Below are 18,020 nucleotides of genomic sequence, written 5' to 3'. Positions count from 1 at the left end.
ATTCAGCTCTCTAGCTCCTCCAAGAGATCATGTAGATGTAGCTCCTCAGCAACTGATCTAAGCTTTTGCTAGTTTGGTACATAATAAAAGCATATACATTACTTCTACTGCTGCCATCCCTCCAGGGCTCGATAACTTTGGGACCTTTGCTGGCAGGGTACAGTTTTTTTCATTCTCCTGATGTGGTCATTACCATCCACATGATTTAGACATTCAGTTCCTACACGAAGAATAACTATTTTAGAAATTAGATCTTCGTTTTCTGATACAACTTTTTACAACTTCATTCCTTTGGCATATTCATTTACATCAATTTGCGCAGCAAAATTTGATATTTCTATTAAATCCCTCATTTTGAAAGTTCTCGTTCCCCTTGTTCGTTGGGGAGGTTTCTTCAGCTATTTTGAACCCTGTTACAGACCCTGGTTTTCTTTCTAAAATTCCCCATGGTTTTTTCTTTAAAATATTTTGCCCATCAAACTTTAGGAGCAGTCATACTGAGCCCTAGACATAATGGAGTTTCAGAGTAGAAATCAAGCAGCACACTGGGAATTGAGCAGCCCCAAAATGGGCTTGTTGAGGAATGAAACGAGGACAAAGGATGTGCAGAGAGAGTGACAGGACAGGGCTAAGGAGGAAGACGGTTGGACTGAAAGCATCTTGCATATTTACTTATTGCAATAAACCAAATTCTCATCTGTTTCCCAGTGGTGGAACAATAGCATCATTATTAAATGGCCAAGATAAAAGTTGGTTGACTTATCAATATTTGTTTTTTAATTAAGTGTTGTGCAAAACAGGAAACATGTTTGCACTAACACTTTCTGGTATTGCAACCATCACTGCAAACACTCTAGCATGCCTATAAAACACCTCACCTCCAGATTCAAAACTTCCTCCAAAGTGTGCGTTTTATGCTGAATAAATGGCACTGTGAGTCTAGTGAAAATTACTGAACTAACCAATAATTGTTAATAAGATGGGTAGGTAAATATCTTTCTAGTTCAGCAATGTTTGGCTTTCAAAAGTCTCTGGCTGATCTTTTCTTGAATTTAAGGTTCAATTCCTTGATCATGTTGAATGATGGTCTTTGTAGCTGGTTTAGGGATACGTGTAGTTAGTTCTTGGTCCAGTTCCCCATACAGGACAAATTTGTAGACTTTGCTGGATTTCTCTGTTATTGTAACTCAGTTGATGGTGTTGCCAGTCACAATAAAGGAGTTTCTCTTGCGAGTTGGCTATAATTAGGCTGCGGTCTGCCACATGATTGGTATGTCTATGCCAGGTTGTGTCATCTTTTCCCTTTACTGTGTATATCACTGGAGCTCATTGTGATGGAATGGCCATTTTTAGTCTCCATGGACGTCTTTCCCCCACTTTTTTTGATCCATGTATAATTTACATAAAATGGATGTTGTCCACTGACTTTGTTTTATTTGCTTTTTATAAACTAATCCTCAAAGGTCTTGTTTTGGGATATGTAGGCAAGAATGAACATTTCGTGCAAAAACTAAAAGAGATGGCACCTGGCTAGTGTTGATGTGTGGGGCATTTCTGGGTGTAAATAAGAAGTTGGCCAGGATTCTGTTCGTTTGTTTCCTGAGTGCCCTTTTTGGATTACATAGACAATATTCCCCTCTTTAACATTTTGAATGAACTGCTCACCCACGCCCAGCAATCTGGGGAGTGTTACCACTGTCAAGCTGCTCTATCTACAATATTTATATGGCCCCATTAACACAGTAATGGGGGCTTCACAATCTTTATTGTATTTATCCTCACCTTCCTATTTATCCTTCCCTGTGAGGATAGAAAGTACAGTAACCCCATTTTGCAGAAGGGGAACGGAGGCACAGAGAAACTAAGGGTAATTTTTTTCAAAACTGCCTGGCTGTGTTATAGAATCATAGAACTCTAGGGCTGGAAGGGACCTCAAGAAGTCATCCCCTGTGCTGTAGCAGGACCACCCCGACAGGCATTTGTCCAACCTGTTCTTAACCTCCAATGATGTGGATTCCACAATCTCCCTTGTTGTAACCTATTATGTTAGGTTAATGGGACTTAGGGCTAGATTCACAGAGGAACTTAGGCATGGCAACTTGATGCATTGCCACACCTACCTTTTAGGTACCTAGAAAATCACTAGGACTCACAAAGCCTGAGTTAGGGGCCTAACCAGTGTGTGGAGGAGAAATTGGCACCTGAGAAAGGGATTCATAAAAGCCTGCATGTGCAGCAGCTCCCTGCCTAATCTAACCAATGTGAGGGGCCAAGGCAAGGGGTGTGTTCTCAACTCTACCCCACTCAGGGTGTTCAGTGCTTAAATTTAGGCTGCATGAATTCTCAACCACAAATCTTCTCTCGGAGTTAGTCATCTATGGAGTTTTTGCAAGACGGGGGAGAGAAGAAGGAACCCTAGTTTACCTTATAACCCAGAGGTTAGCATACTCCTCCAGGATGTGGCCAACCTCTGGTTCAAGTCCCCTCTCCATCTCAGGGGGCAAAAGGATTTGAACAAGCATCTGCCACCTCTCAGCTGGGTGCCCTAGCTGGGGGCTCTGGGATCCTCTTATATGGGGCTCCCTCAGTTTCTCCTGTTGAAGCGGTTACACTGTGAATAAATAATTTTAAAAAGGCATTGGAGCATGGGAACTGGATCCCAAGTCCCCCATCTCCCAGGTGAGTGAGCTAGCTATCTGGTTACAGAATCATTCTCATGCTTGCTTGTTCTGTCAAGCTCTCTTTCCCTCTGGCACAATGACTCTAATTATTTATCCACAGTGGAATACTTTCAACAGGAGAGACTGAGGTAGCCACACATCAGAATATCCCATAGCTCCGTGATTAGAGCACTCTCCGGAGAGTTTACAGATCCCTTCTTGCCTCAGGTGAGTACCCTAATCACTGGGCTAAAAGTTATGAAGGAGCTTCGCCTCCCCAACCCCAAGCTGTTTTGTGTGAGTGTGTGTATGGGGCGCAATCTAGTTGGCAAGCTTTGAGCCCACTTACTGGATCAGTTCCTGCAGGTGAGTTAGGCAGATGAACACCTATCTTCCCCCGGTTTGTGAATTGCACTGGGACTCAGGAATCTGGATGCCTGGTATGGGACAACAGAGCACGTGCTCAGAAGCAGAAATGTAGGCACCTAGGGAACTTTTACTGCACTGAGCGAATTTAGGCACCTACAGGATTTGGCAGCAGCTGATCTGGGGTTTTATGAATCCCAGTGGGACCTCATTCTGGGATTTAGGCACCTAAAGTGGCAGCTATGCACCTAAATCCTTTTCTGAATCTTTCCCTTACACACTTATAAAATAGTGACCCTAATTGACTTGCCTGAGGTTACACAGGAAGTCTGTGGCACAGCAGGGAATTGAACCCAAGCTAACCTCCTACCCACTGGGCCATCTTTCCTCCCTTCTTGCAAACAAGCCACATAGCGTGTCAGTGATGTATACTGATGTTGTACATGATATTCATAACAGCCCTGATCAGTCTGAATAGGCATTGGTCACAATGTCTATTTGGCCCTGGAAATGTCTTACAATGTCTATGTGTGTGTGTATGTGTGTGTGTGTTCATGCTTCATTGGTACTCCTGGACACACCAGGAGCAAAAAGGAGCCTCTTTTGGTGCATTCGATCCCTGTTAGCTTCCATTTGTCCTTTGGCCAACTTTTCAACTTAGTTATTAATGTTTGGCCAGCAAAACTAGTTTTGTGTGTACCTTTTAAGCATCCTGAGATGGTCTAAATGTAACTTGTCCAGCACCTATTGTTGCAGGTGACTAGAAATGATAACTCAAATGCCTCCTACAAGGCTCCTTCCCCTTACATAATGGAAAGCTCACCTCTCTAGGGAATGGGAGCTGTGTTCAGCTCTCTAGACTTTCATAGTAGCCTCACATACCTGTTCTAACAAAGGATCATTCCTACTTGCTCTCCTTAGCATAGGTAACTAGTAAAGTATGCATTTGAGATGTACTGAATACATCCATTGAATCTGATTGGGAAGTAAATTCTGTGCTATTCAGTAGTCAGGACACACTAGCAGCTTTTGAATGCTTTGCTGTGTTACTATATTTAAGTTCACTGAGAACAGTTTAACTGAAGGACATTCATTGAGATCAAATGGGAAACTAGGTAAAGAAGTTAAAAATAACAGTTTTACATACAGGTTTTCACAGTAAAAGTATGTTAAAGATCTTTACAAGATAATTAAAGTTATGTGTTTTTATAGTGTTCTTGACAAATCGCGCCTATTTGACCCCAAACATACAACACATCCGTCTCCTCTGGGGGACAGGGAGAGATCCCACTGAAAGTGCAGATGCCTTCAAAAAGATTGGTTAAGTAGAATTCCTGGTATTTGGTGTGTCTGCTATATTGCTCTGGAGCGAGCTGGCAGCTTATTCCCTTATCAAAAATAATACATTATCAAATATTTGACGTGGAAGGTGGTTAAGGAAATCCTGGTCTCTCACATATCACCTTCTAAGGCCTCATTAGTGGAATTCTCTCAAAGTCCTCTGATCTATAAAAAAGCCTCAGCGCACCTGTACCAGGCATCCATCCTTCCTTCCTTTCTTTTTTTTCTTTCTCTTTCTTCCCTCCTAAATGTTGTTGCATGAGTTGGGATGTGGGGGAGAGGAGGGAAAAACACTGGGTCATTCACGCCAGTTATAGCCTCTGCACTCGGGAGAGCACATGGCCATCTCCCTCTCCCCCACCTCTTCCCCTGAGCATAAATTTCTCCAAAGGGGACAGAGAGAAGACAGGGCCTGCTGGACCTCTACACAGGCCCCCCCAGACTGCACAGCTGTGAAGAGGGAAGTGGGTTGCACCGCTTCAGAGAGACTGTATTGTGCTCGTTTCTCCTGCACCCTGACAAGATAGGGCAATCAGTCCCTTTCCTAAGGCACAATTCTCCCCAGAGTTCCCCCTAGGGCACTGCAGTTCTGCACCACCCACTTCTGAGGGCTGGGGCTAAATGTCACAGTCTAGCCCTAGTCTCTTTGGTGTTCAATCTTTGGCACTTACTGTCAGACAGTTTTTAAATCTCGGTTTTATCTGTCTAATGAACTAAAACATTTAGTCTAATATGCTCCATAAACTGAGTCTTGTTTCTTCTATGGACAATTAACAAACGTATCAGCCTTTCTCTAATAGTCCGAAGTCAGAAAAAATAAATTCCCATATTAGTGGAGCCACTTAGGCGCTGATTTAAATTGCATAGAATAATAGAAGGTAATTAAATATTCAAAGTGAATAGCTCTGTCGCACTGAGGATACCTTCTGTTAAACATGTATCAAACGTAATTGTTTGGGAAGGATGAATAGACTCACCTTTTTCCCACAATGCCATAGAATTAGTTAAAGTACTAGGCAAATTGGATTATCAGTTTTATTTGGGACCATATAAACCTTATTTTGAACTATTCATCATGTGCCAGTTTGCCTGTGTCAAAATGGAAAAATGAAATGCTTACATTTATTTGTCTGACATTTATATATACCCAGGTATCCTTTTGCAAAGCATGAGTCAGTTACTGTAATTTATTGAAACTTTCAAAGAGGAGTCCAGAAATAGGTGTCGTTGGATTCAAACAAATTCTGGCCATACGAATAGTCATTTCTACCGGAAGTCTGTTGAAAACCTCTATGTTATTAAAGAGCTGCTGCTGATTACCATATCATGACACAAAATTATGAGATTGCAAAGGTTTGGAAATTAAAACTGTAGCTCTGACATAACAGTGTGGTAATATTGATACTAAACCAATGTATTTTATGCAAAGCAGGAGTACTTCCTCTCAGATGCCTGCCTTTTTAAAGGAGATCATAATATTTTAAATAATATCAAAACAGCTACTGTGTCATCTTTCCTATTAGCCCTGTTATTTATTCAGGCAAAATAGAAATGGCAAGCGACTTCTGATTTTTGAATTCTTATAGAGGTTGGGGAATAACTTGTAAAAAATGTATCTGATGAATTTCTCCTTTTCTTCTGATTGCAAATTTGTCTGTGAATGGATCATGATTTTTCCTGAATGCATTTGTCATTCAAAATTACTCACCAGATAATTTCTACAAATCTCAGGTTGTTGGCAGTTCATAAAACCAAGTCAGGTTTCAGAGTCTAAGCTGTGTTGGTTGGTTTTGCGTGGTCACTTAGACATTTTCTCTTCTCCATCACTTGCTCCCACAGTAACTGCATGTACTCTTTAAACTCCCTGTACTCCCTTACCATCAGAAGATAAAAACAGTGTCAGAGTCAAAGGCAGCACATACCGTAGTTCTCTAAATGTTCTTGTTTCTCCAGTGTCCCTTCCTCCTCTGACTCTGCTCTTGTTGCTTCTCAGTCTAAATACTTAGGCTGCAGTACTTTATGAACACATCTGTATGCAGACACATTTAACATAGATGCAGACATATCTGAAAGCAGAAAAGTGCACCTGCAAAAGAGAGGTTTGATAAAATTTGGACTGAAAATCAGGCCACTGAATGCATCCGATGAAGTGAGCTGTAGCTTATGAAAGCTTATGCTCAGATAAATTTGTTAGTTTCAATGTGCCACAAGTCCTCCTTTTCTTTTTGCAGATACAGACTAAGACAGCTGCTACTCTGAAACCTGGCTACATGTGTAGTTAAACCTATTAATCCTGTTTTCTGTTTTAGGATCCTGTGCATACCATTGCTTTGAAGCATTGTGCACTGGAGTGTCAGAGGAACATACTGTGGCAGATCTGTGCAGCAGACATGTGTTTTGCCTTTTGTACCAAGTGTGTCACCATTCAATGAGTGTGTCAGCCAAGTATGTCATAAAGATATATATAGCAGCTACCTCCAAAACTGTTAGGGGTGATCACTGTATGTGTCATTCCCATTCTCAAACCTTTGAAGTAGTGCATTGGAAATGGACCTTTAACTTCAGAAGGTGGCTTTTCTCTTTCTGTAATAATTACATATGCATGATTTACATATGTTTGGGATTTTTCTTTATTGCTCTTTATCTTCATTATTTACCTTACACAGTACTATCCAGTCTAATGTACATGATGGAGTTTCTTCTATTGAACTAGATCTATATACGTTGAGGCATCCAATCCCCCATTTGCGATTGTATATGACAGAGGGTCTGTTATCTTTTTCCACACTGAATATTTCACACTGAATTTGGACTCCTTAACAAAACATTTTCTTAGTTCTCCAAGTAAGTGTATAACATGTGCCTTCGTGGCCAATGCCAGATCTGGGGAAGGGAGGGAGGAGAAATAAGCTATGCTCCCACTGCTAGCTGTGGCTGGTTTAACATATCCCACCTAGATATAAAGGAGGCAGGAGCGGCTTTCTCAAGGAGAGACAGAGAACTCAGGATGTGACTTGAGCAGTCCTAAGGTAGGAACTGTAGGAGCCCCCAAACACGCTGAAAAAGCTCAAGCTGAACTTTATCTCACTGTTAATAAAGCCAAATCACAGACAGGGAGAGAGCTGTGATTCTACGTGGTGTATAGTCTTTGATTCAGAGGGAGCTGGGAGACACCTGCCCATGGCTGTCCCTGCTGGCCCAGCCTATACCTGTTCTTTAGATAAAGTGTGACAGGTTAATCTGAACTTTGTTCACAGTGCCCGAACACAAATGTACCACCATCGAATGAAGCCTCATAGCCCCCAAGCAAGTGTTAGTTTCCTCTTTTGTAAAACAGGAATAGTAAAGCACAGAGAAATGAAGTAATTTATCAAAGGTCACAGAACAAGCGGATAGCAGAGGTTCCAAACCTTCTAACTCAAAGTCTTGTTTCTGCCCTTATTAACTTATAAGAATTGTTAAAATGATTTATAGACACAGAAATTACTCAACAGCAGTGAATTCCCTTTAACTTTCCACCTAAGAGGTAGTTAATGTAGTAGATGTAGTTAAGCCCCTGCTGGTACATGGGCTTGTATGGGAGGGAAAGAGCTTTACCATCAGTGAGCCTGTCTCCTCACCTGTGCTCCCTGTAGTTCTGTGAATGTAATAAATTACAAATTATAAAGCAGACAAAAGTTAAAAATGTTAAAAATGTCATAAATGTCACTAAAAATTCCAGTGCCAATCTGGAGCCAGATTCTACCAGCTTGGAGGTATGCGGGGAGCACAAATCTGTGACTACCCTTTAAGAGTGGTGGTATATTCCCTGCTGCCAGACAGCATGGAGAGAGGGCAAAGCCCGACTATTCTCTGCTATGTCCCTCTTCACTGTCCAGGGAGGAGCTTTTCAATATCAAACACTGTGGTCCCTGTAACTGAGTGCACCCCAGTATTCACACCCTACATGCTATTGTCATAATCTTTGTACGAAACATGCCTTGTGAGGTGTCATTTGAAAACTAATAACTCACTGATTAATAATATGGTGAAATGGGTGTGGCAACATTATATGTAAAGTTATGAACATAAGCTGGAATTATGACTGAAACATGTTTACCAGACAAGTTTGGGGAGAGGGTAAACCTGTTTCTCAAAGACAAAGGACAAGCTGATGCCTCTAGCAAGGTGTCATCAAAGTGGATTGGCAATCACCGGTGGAGTGGCCATTGTGTGGCAAAGGAAGGGGGCAAGAACGGATCTATCTGCATTTTAACAAACGACAACATGGAACCTCTTTCACCACGCTTCCTTCCTCATCATGGGAAGGAACTTTATCTGGGGCTAACTCTCAGGAAAATGCATTTCAAAGGGTGACTGGACTATAACAGAGAGGGGCAAAACACCTCATGTATTCTCTCTCTCTCTCTGTGTCTCTCTCTCTTTCACCTGAGAAGAAAAAGGAACTTGGCTGGTGGGGTCAGAGCTTCTGGACCAGGGCTTTGACTATACATAGACACTCAGGGTGTGAGTTGCATGCTGGCAGGCTGATTGTGAGCAACCCAAGTTGGGAGTTACAACAGCAAAAAACTGTGAGGCACCCAAGGTTGCAGGGCAAGCAGTGACACAGTGCCTACCTGGTCTGGATTGGACCCCAGAATGTGGTACTCCCCCAAACACAGAGACTGCAATTCTGGCTGCCCTTTATTCATGAGTAAAGGAGAAGGTTCCTGACTCCTGCACTACAAGTCATATAAGGAAGACACAGACTAACATTATGTCTTCTCTACAGAGTTAACTTGAATTATCTATACTCAAGTTTCTCCTCTTAAGTTAGCCTAGTTCCAGTAAAAGTGGCCACAATGTAAAAGAACATTTAAGCTGCTGTGTTCACATTGGTACTGTACTTACTCATGTGTGGCACTAGGATACACAAGAGTAGTGGTGGGCAACCTGAGTCCTGTGGGCTGCAGGTTGCCCACCACTGTACAAGAGGGTCATGAATTCTTTCCCAGTGAATTGTGGGAGATCTTGTCTATCCTTTCCAGACACATGGAGGGATTTAGGGGAAGGTATTGGAGAACATGCTGCTCTCAAGAGAAGCTACCGTGCGTCTGCACAATGGGGCAAATGTGTTAGCAGCTAAGAGACTGTGCTAACTTGAGCTTTAGCCTCTGACCCTTGACAGACCAGCCAACTTGAGTTAAGGGTATTTGTGGTAGACAGGAGTCGAGTTAGAGGCAACACCAAATTTATAACTGGAGTTAACACAAGTCCTAGGCTAGTATGGTGAGAAACAATGAGGAATGTAAACTCAACAAGTAATAATCATAGTACTATTAGCATGTTTGTAGACATTCCAAGCACTGACCACTCAGTGTTCATTAATTAATTAAGTCCATCTGATGATGTTTCCATGTGAAGGAAATACAGCCTATATTTCAAATTACTTCTGAAAATTTAATCATCAGAAAGTAGAATTTCTCATTAGTTAGTAATAATGTATTAAGTTCCTCTGTCTGCCTTCAGATAGGAAGGATGAAGACTAATTCATTCAAAGAAATATCACAGAATATGTACAGTGCCAGTGGTGGTGGTGGTAGGAAGGGAAGCTATAACTCTTGGACATGTTAAAATGAAATGCAGCTATTTCTCATACTCTCCATAACCAACATCAATGCTTTTTTTTTTACAATAAAAATATAGATTGTTACAGTCTAACTGCATACATTCCCTTCACTCCAGTATAAAAACTGTATACAACATATGTCTTTTCCTGGGATAGTACAGCAGTTGAGGCTTTAGCAATCTTGAAAGAGATATTTCTGCTTTCATCTAAAAAAAAACAGTTACAATAACTTTTAGTGAGTAAAGGAAAAAGGCTCATGAAAAGTACAATATGGTTTGTATTGATCACAAACAACTATGAAGACATCCTTATAAGAAACATTAGTCAGTGCATCTGACTGGACAATGTACAGTGTTTACTCAGGGGTAGATTACAACATTTAGTCTCAGCTTACAGTAAAGGGGAATGCAGAGCAGCACTGGTGGGACACTGGAGAAATTCTGTCTCTCAGAGCTCTCTAGTTGTGCTTGAGGGAATGCAATCTTTGACACCCTTTAAGGGATACAGCATCCAGGTCCTCTCTGTACAGATGATGGGGGTGGAGCCATGGCTCTGCCTGCTCCCTCCTGTCTGCCTCCTTTTGGGTGGCTTTCTCCCAGTAGCAACCTCTGAGCACAGGGGTTGCTATTCTGGACAGTCCTTTTCACAGAATGTGAAAGGTTTGGTAGGCTCCTTGCTCCCCTGCACAGCCAGCCATGATCCAGTTCTTAATCAATTCATATCGAACGGAGGTGCTTTAAGTAGTCAATACATGAGGCAATAAAGGACATTTATATATCTTTGCTTGATGTTTCTCAATAAAAACTAATATAGGGTATGTCTACACTATCACTACAGTGGCACTATAGCACCATCCTCTAGACATTTCCTATATTGACAGAAGTGGGTTTTCCATCAATGTAGTTAATCTATTTCCCCAAGAGGCAGTATCTAGGTTGATAGAAGAATACTTCCATCAACATAGCCATGTCTATTTTGGGGCTTAAGTTGACCTAACTAAGTCACACAGGGTTCAACATTTTTTACAGCTCTGAGCAATGTAGCTATGTAGATCTAATTTTTAAGTGTAGCCCTAGAATCATAGGACTGGAAGGGACCTCGAGAGTCCTGCACTCATGGCAGGACTAAGTATTATCTAAACCATCCCTGACAGGTGTTTATCTAACCTGCTCTTAAAAATCTCCTGGGATAGAGATTCCTCCCTAGGCAATTTATTCCAGATCAAGATTACCTGGCCTTAATTGCAAGGAAGCAAAAATCACACCCAGTATTTCCACTTGTCCAAGATGAGATATTGACAGCAGCTAAATTAATTGTGCATGGTTCAGTTCTGGCAGACTTACAGGACAACATCAATTCAAATCTTCATGCGGTGGGAATCATATCTGAATGACAATGGGGATTCATTACCATTTATGTAAATATTTCCACTTCAACGAGCTGGAAATTAAAAGTTAAGGGGTGGGAGGTTGGCTTTATTTTATCACCTGGATACTTCATATTTAATAAAACATCATATGGATATTACAGACTAAAGCTGTGCTATTCACAGGCAGATGCATTGAGAACATAAGATTACATACCCAAAGGAGAACAATTTGGTCTTTCCCCCCTTCACACTTATATCATGTATCATTTCCCTTCAAAAGAAACAGAATATAAATATTTCCTTTCCACTTGTGCCTCTTTATACAGATTCTGTCATAGGTGCCATAGCAGAATTCACTTCTGCATGATTACATTGCTGGGTTTACATTGCAATAGTTTTCTCTCCTGACATTGTTTTATGTACCCTTCATTCTCAGAAAAAATATGCTCTGAAATCAATGTAATTGTCAGTCATAATGCATTTAATAAACTATTAGTAGCCATTAAGAAACTCTTTCTCCTGCCTACGAGTTAAACAAAGTGGTCTTATAAACATTTCATATGCTCATTGTGGCATATCTCACGCCTTCAGAGTGATTTAACAGCATTTTGAGGAAGCAGACCACACGGACTAATTTGCAAGTGAAGACAGAAGGTCCAGGATAAAATGTATCTACAGAGCCAGGTGGAAGGCAGCTGACTAAATGATGGAGCTCTCTCTGACTCCCACACATGCCTATATCTTCTCTTATATTTCAAGGTCAAATACATCAAAGTGCTGACTAATCCTCTCCCAGAGTTCCGGGATGAGTGATCGTTTCTGGTCCCCATAATCATTTTTATGAAACAGGCTTTTTCCTGGTTCCTCTGTAAAGTGCCAAGATAAATATACTGTACACAGCAAGACTGAAATCAAGGTAAAAAGCAGATTTAAATCCACAGCTTTCAAAATCTGCAGCCATGTAGTAATCATTGCGCTGCCTGATTAAAATTATTCTAAACTCCAGCCTCATTAAAAGACATCTCAGTTTTCAAAATTCCCTATGACTTGAGATGTTAAGAGTAACAAGAAGGGTTTCTTCAGGTATGTTAGCAACAAGAAAGTCAAGAGAGTGTGGGCCCTTACTGAATGAGGAAGGCAACCTAGTGACAGAGGATGTGGAAAAGCTAATGTACTCAATGCTTTTTTTGCCTCTGTCTTCATGAACAAGGTCAGCTCCCAGACTACTGCACTGGGCAGCACAGCATGGGGAGAAGGTGACCAGTCCTCTGTGGAGAAAGAAGTGGTTCGGGACTATTTAGAAAAGCTGGACGAGCACAAGTCCATGAGGCCGGATGTGCTGCATCCAAGAGTGCTAAAGGAGTTGGCGGATGTGATTGCGGAGCCATTGGCCATTATCTTTGAAAACTCACGGCGATCGGGGGAAGTCCCGGACGACTGGAAAAAGGCTAATGTAGTGCCCATCTTTAAAAAAGGGAAGAAGGAGGATCCTGGGAACTACAGGCCAGTCAGCCTCACCTCAGTCCCTGGAAAAATCATGGAGCAGGTCCTCTAGGAATCAATTCTGAAGCACTTAGAGGAGAGGAAAGGGATCAGGAACAGTCAGCATGGATTCACCAAGGGCAAGTCATGCCTGACTAATCTAATTGCCTTCTATGACGAGATAACTGGCTCTGTGGATGAAGGGAAAGCAGTGGACGTGTTGTTCCTTGACTTTAGCAAAGCTTTTGACATGGTCTCCCACAGTATTCTTGCGAGCAAATTAAAGAAGTATGGGCTGACTGAATGGACTATAAGGTGGATAGAAAGTTGGCTAGATTGTCAGGCTCAACGAGTAGTGATCAATGGCTCCATGTCTAGCTGGCAGCCGGTATCAAGTGGAGTGCCCCAAGAGTCGGTCCTGGGGTTGGTTTTGTTCAATATCTTCATAAATGATCTGGAGGATGGTGTGGATTGCACCCTCAGCAAGTTTGCAGATGACACTAAACTGGGAGGAGAGGTAGATACGCTGGAAGATAGGGATAGGATACAGAGGGACCTAGACAAATTAGAGGATTGGGCCAAAAGAAATCTGATGAGGTTCAACAAGGACTAGTGCAGAGTCCTGCACTTCGGATGGAAGAATCCCATGCACCGCTACAGACTAGGGACTGAATGGCTAGGCAGCAGTTCTGCAGAAAAGGACCTAGGGGTGACAGTGGACGAGAAGCTGGGTATGAGTCAACAGTGTGCCCTTGTTGCCAAGAAGGCCAATGGCATTTTGGGATGTATAAGTAGGGGCATTGCCAGCAGATTGAGGGACGTGATCGTTCCCCTCTATTCAACATTGGTGAGGCCTCATCTGGAGTACTTTGTCCAGTTTTAGGCCCCACACTACAAGAAGGATGTGGAAAAATTGGAAAGAGTCCAGCGGAGGGCAACAAAAATGATTAGGGGACTGGAACACATGACTTATGAGGAGAGGCTGAGGGAACTGGGATTGTTTAGTCTGCAGAAGACAAGAATGAGGGGGGGATTTGATAGCTGCTTTCAACTACCTGAAAGGGGGTTCCGAAGAGGATGGATCTAGACTGTTCTCAGTGGTAGCAGATGACAGAACAAGGAGTAATGGTCTCAAGTTGCAGTGTGGGAGGTTTAGGTTGGATATTAGGAAAAACTTTTTCACTAGGAGAGTGGTGAAACACTGGAATGCGTTACCTAGGGAGGTGGTGGAATCTCCTTCCTTAGAAGTTTTTAAGGTCAGGCTTGACAAAGCCCTGGCTGGGATGATTTATTTGGGGATCAGTCCTGCTTTGAGCAGGGGGTTGGACTAGATGACCTCCTGAGGTCCCTTCCAACCCTGATATTCTGTGATTCTATAATACTCTTCAGACATCTGAATTTGATTCAATGTTGTTCTTACCCTTTTCTGTTCAATTTTCTGCAAATATTTGTAACTCCCCTTCTTTTGGTCTCAAGATGTTTGGAGAGTAGTTTTATTTGTACTGTATGTACCTGGTATTTGTCTGCAAATCCCTCTCAAGAATCTTCCCACAACCACTGCAGCTAGAACTGTACACTGTTGGGGTTCCCCCGAGACCTCTTCCACTGGGTTCCTCAAAAATTCAGTTTCACTCTAGTCTTTGTTACTTAGGTTCCTTTATGTGGTGTACTGCAAAGCTTTGTTGATCAGCCTCAAGTATAGGGGGCAGGTATAGGGTGTACTACACATCCAAAGTTACACAGAAACCCTCTTTCTTTAGATACATTTACACATTATATTGCATTGACTGTACATTGCATCACATGTTTTGGGATTGGCTTGGTTACTTTGTAGGAACCAATCCCTGTCCAGCATGCTTTGCCCACACACAACTTAACCTTTGCCTCATCTCAGGGTCCTGACTGATCTTGTCCATTGTAAATGGTTCCCTGAGTATTTCCCTTTATTTTAGCTAGTGCCGACATCCTCTTTCCAGGCTGCCGATCCACTTATCTCCCTAGACCCATCTCCCAAGAAATGGGGCTTCCCCACATGCAATTACTCATGTCAAGCGATTTGGTTTATTTGCATTACATTTTTCTCCTTTTTTTAAAGTTGTTATGCCCAACCCCTATCCACCTCCCCTGGGTGTCTTGTATACGGCGAGGAATGAATGAGGCATGGCTTCAGCCTCATTTCCAGTAGCACTTTTTTTTTTTACTAACTTGGACCGGTGAGAGAACAACAGAGTGCAGACTTAGCAGATAATATTATTTGATTTATGTATGTGCTGCTGTTACATGTATTCCAATATCTAATTTATTATGTTCACAGCATACACATAGAGAAACTAGATAAAAACATACTATACTCTTGCTGGAAGGTTGAAATGGAATGCTACTTTTTTTCTTAGAAATCAGACTCATAACACATGAGTACCCCAAAACAAAGAGAGACAAAGCAGGCTGCTCCCTAAAACAGAGAGGCACTGGCTCTCTGCAGACTGACTCCGATCACATGCTTCCCTACAGTGCCCCTAGCTTTTGTGATTAATTGATAGCTTGTAATTTTAACACAGTTCAATGCACCACACAACTCAACAAAATTCTTTCTACAGTCAACAAAGATTTTTAATGGCCCAGTAGTTATTGATCAAATTTCTGGTCTTCCTTCCAACCAACCAAGCAGCTTCCAGTAAAGATCTAGTAGTCCAAAACTAACTTTTTTTCTAAATTGTAATTCTGCTGGATAAACCAGGAATGATCAGTCTTCCAAGAGAATAATATTCATGTTCGTAGTAGTCTACTGGGATAACCTTAATTTAGTTAATATACCTAATGTAGGTAATATACAGTACCTCTGTACACATTATGTTAAATGGCTTGTTGCAACTTCTTTTGTTGACACTGAATTGGAAAAGCTGATATTTCAAGTTGCCCTCACTACCACAGATACCACAGCTTGCTAATATCTCCTTAAGAATGTGGCTGCAATATTTCGAGTCTGAAGGTTTTGCACACACAAAAACTGGAATGTATGTATTTGTGAAGACAGATTACATATCTAGGTGTGCTGTTTGTTTACCCACAGTACCCAATTAACTGTTTTTCACCACTCAGCTCCACTCTGGCATGATTACACAATGTAATGTGTAAATGTATATAAAGAAAGAGGTTTTCTGCGTAACTTTGGACTTGTGGTATGTCCTATACCTGCTCCCTATGTTGAGGCTGATCAAAGCCTCCCCATTAAAAACAAAAGAAAAAGTATAATTGCTTTAAAAAGATATATATCATATAAAACAATTAATGATATGATCCATTTCTCTTATAAAAATGACTTGTCAAATCAGTTTTGCTTTCCTTACCACCCTCACCGTTCCTCATCTACCATAGTCTGTGATTACTAACTGTAGTGATATTGATCTAATTTAGATTGTAAACTTCTAGGGCCAGGAACTCACCAAAAGAGGGTGGGGAGGGCTGGGAGTATGCAAAACCATGTCTCCAACTCCATGTCTCCACATAGGGATAGGAATATGCTGCACCACTTATGCGGGGATCACAGACAGCAATCTTCCCACACTCAACCAGGGAGCTCTGGGAGGCATTCTGAGGCATAGTGCTCCCTGCTGCTACCTCCAAGACGCTGGAGGCTGCACCACCCTCAAGGCAGACCTATGGCTAAATGCCACCGTTGACTGTTTTATAGATAATGAATGAAAATAATTATTTCCAGTATACTTACTTTTTTATATATAACTGCTTGACTCTGCTCTTATTTACTTTTATAAATGCTCTGGTTCCAAGAAACCAGACAAGACAAGGAGTTAACAATATATGTGACCTGAACCATAAGTAAACAAATAAGCATTAAAAGAAGAGGAAAAAAGGAGAGTGTGTTGTGTCAAAACAGCACTGTTCAGTAGGGTATAACATTTAAGAAATTGGAAAGATGCTTTTTAAACTATGCAGGGCAATGAATTAGGGCTTGCCTACTTGGGGACTTTAAACTGGACTAAGTCAAGAAAACACTTCTGTGCACACAAAGCAATTCATTATGATGTATTGACTCTACATTTATCATACACTCTGGAGTCTTCTTTCAAAATGAACAACCTTTGCTGCAAATCGAGTTAGTCCAGTCTATTGTTTGTGCACACAATGGTGTTGAGAACTACTTTGGCACTCTTCTAACGGCTATCCCACGCTGCTTTGCGGGATACTTTTATTGTCTTCTGTGTTTACCGGTGTGCCCTTCTCTCCTCTGGGGTCAGGTTGATTAGATGTTTCCTCTCCTGTTTAAAAAACTGGTGAACAGCCAGATTTTCTCCACTTGATTCTGGATTTCATTGTATCACATTAGCCACAATAATACTCCAAAAGCCTTAAAACATGCCTCAAGCAGCCACTTGGAGACTGGTCGAGTCCCTGGATCCCACCGCCATATGGGGAGAAGCACTGATGCGGAAGATTCTGTGGCCTGCCACTGGAAAGAAGATCTTTTTGTGGACTACAAACTGAATGAGTCAACAATGTGATGCAGTAGCAAAAAAGTCCAGTATCATTCTGGGGTGTATTAACAGGGGTGTCATATTTAAGACAAAACAGGTAACTGTCCTGCTGTACTCAACACGTGTAAGGCCTAAGCTGATCTGTTGTGTCCAGTTCTGCATGCCACGCTTTAGGAAAGATGTGTATAAATTTGAGAGAGTCCAGAGAATAGCAACAAAAATGATAAAAGGTTTAGAAAACCTGACCTATGAGGAAAGGTTAAAAAAACTGGGCATGTTTAGTCTTGAGAAAAGACGACTTATCAGGTCCCCTTCTCAATCTTCAAATATGTTAAATGCTGTTATAAAGAGGATGGTGATCAATTGTCCTCCATGTCCACTAAACGTAAAACAAGAAGTCATCTGCTTAATCTCTGCAAGGAAGATTTAGGTTAGATATTTGGAAAACGTTTCTAACTTTAAAGGTAGGGTCTGGAATAGGCCTCCAAGACAGGCTGTGGAATCTCGATCATTGGAGGCAAAGAACATAGATTTACTTGATCCTGCCTCAGCACAGGAGCTGGACATGATGACCCCTCAAAGTCCCTTTCAGCCCTACATTTCTGTGAAATTGGTAGGCCAATATCGGCAAGATGCCATGACCAAAATGCCGAACACTGCTGGATAAAGAGCAAAAGAGCACAGAGGATCTACATTAAAAC

Source organism: Eretmochelys imbricata, chromosome 1 (genome assembly GCF_965152235.1).
Source record: "Eretmochelys imbricata isolate rEreImb1 chromosome 1, rEreImb1.hap1, whole genome shotgun sequence".
Lineage (NCBI taxonomy): Eukaryota > Metazoa > Chordata > Testudines > Cheloniidae > Eretmochelys > Eretmochelys imbricata.
This window is presented reverse-complemented; position numbering follows the sequence as displayed.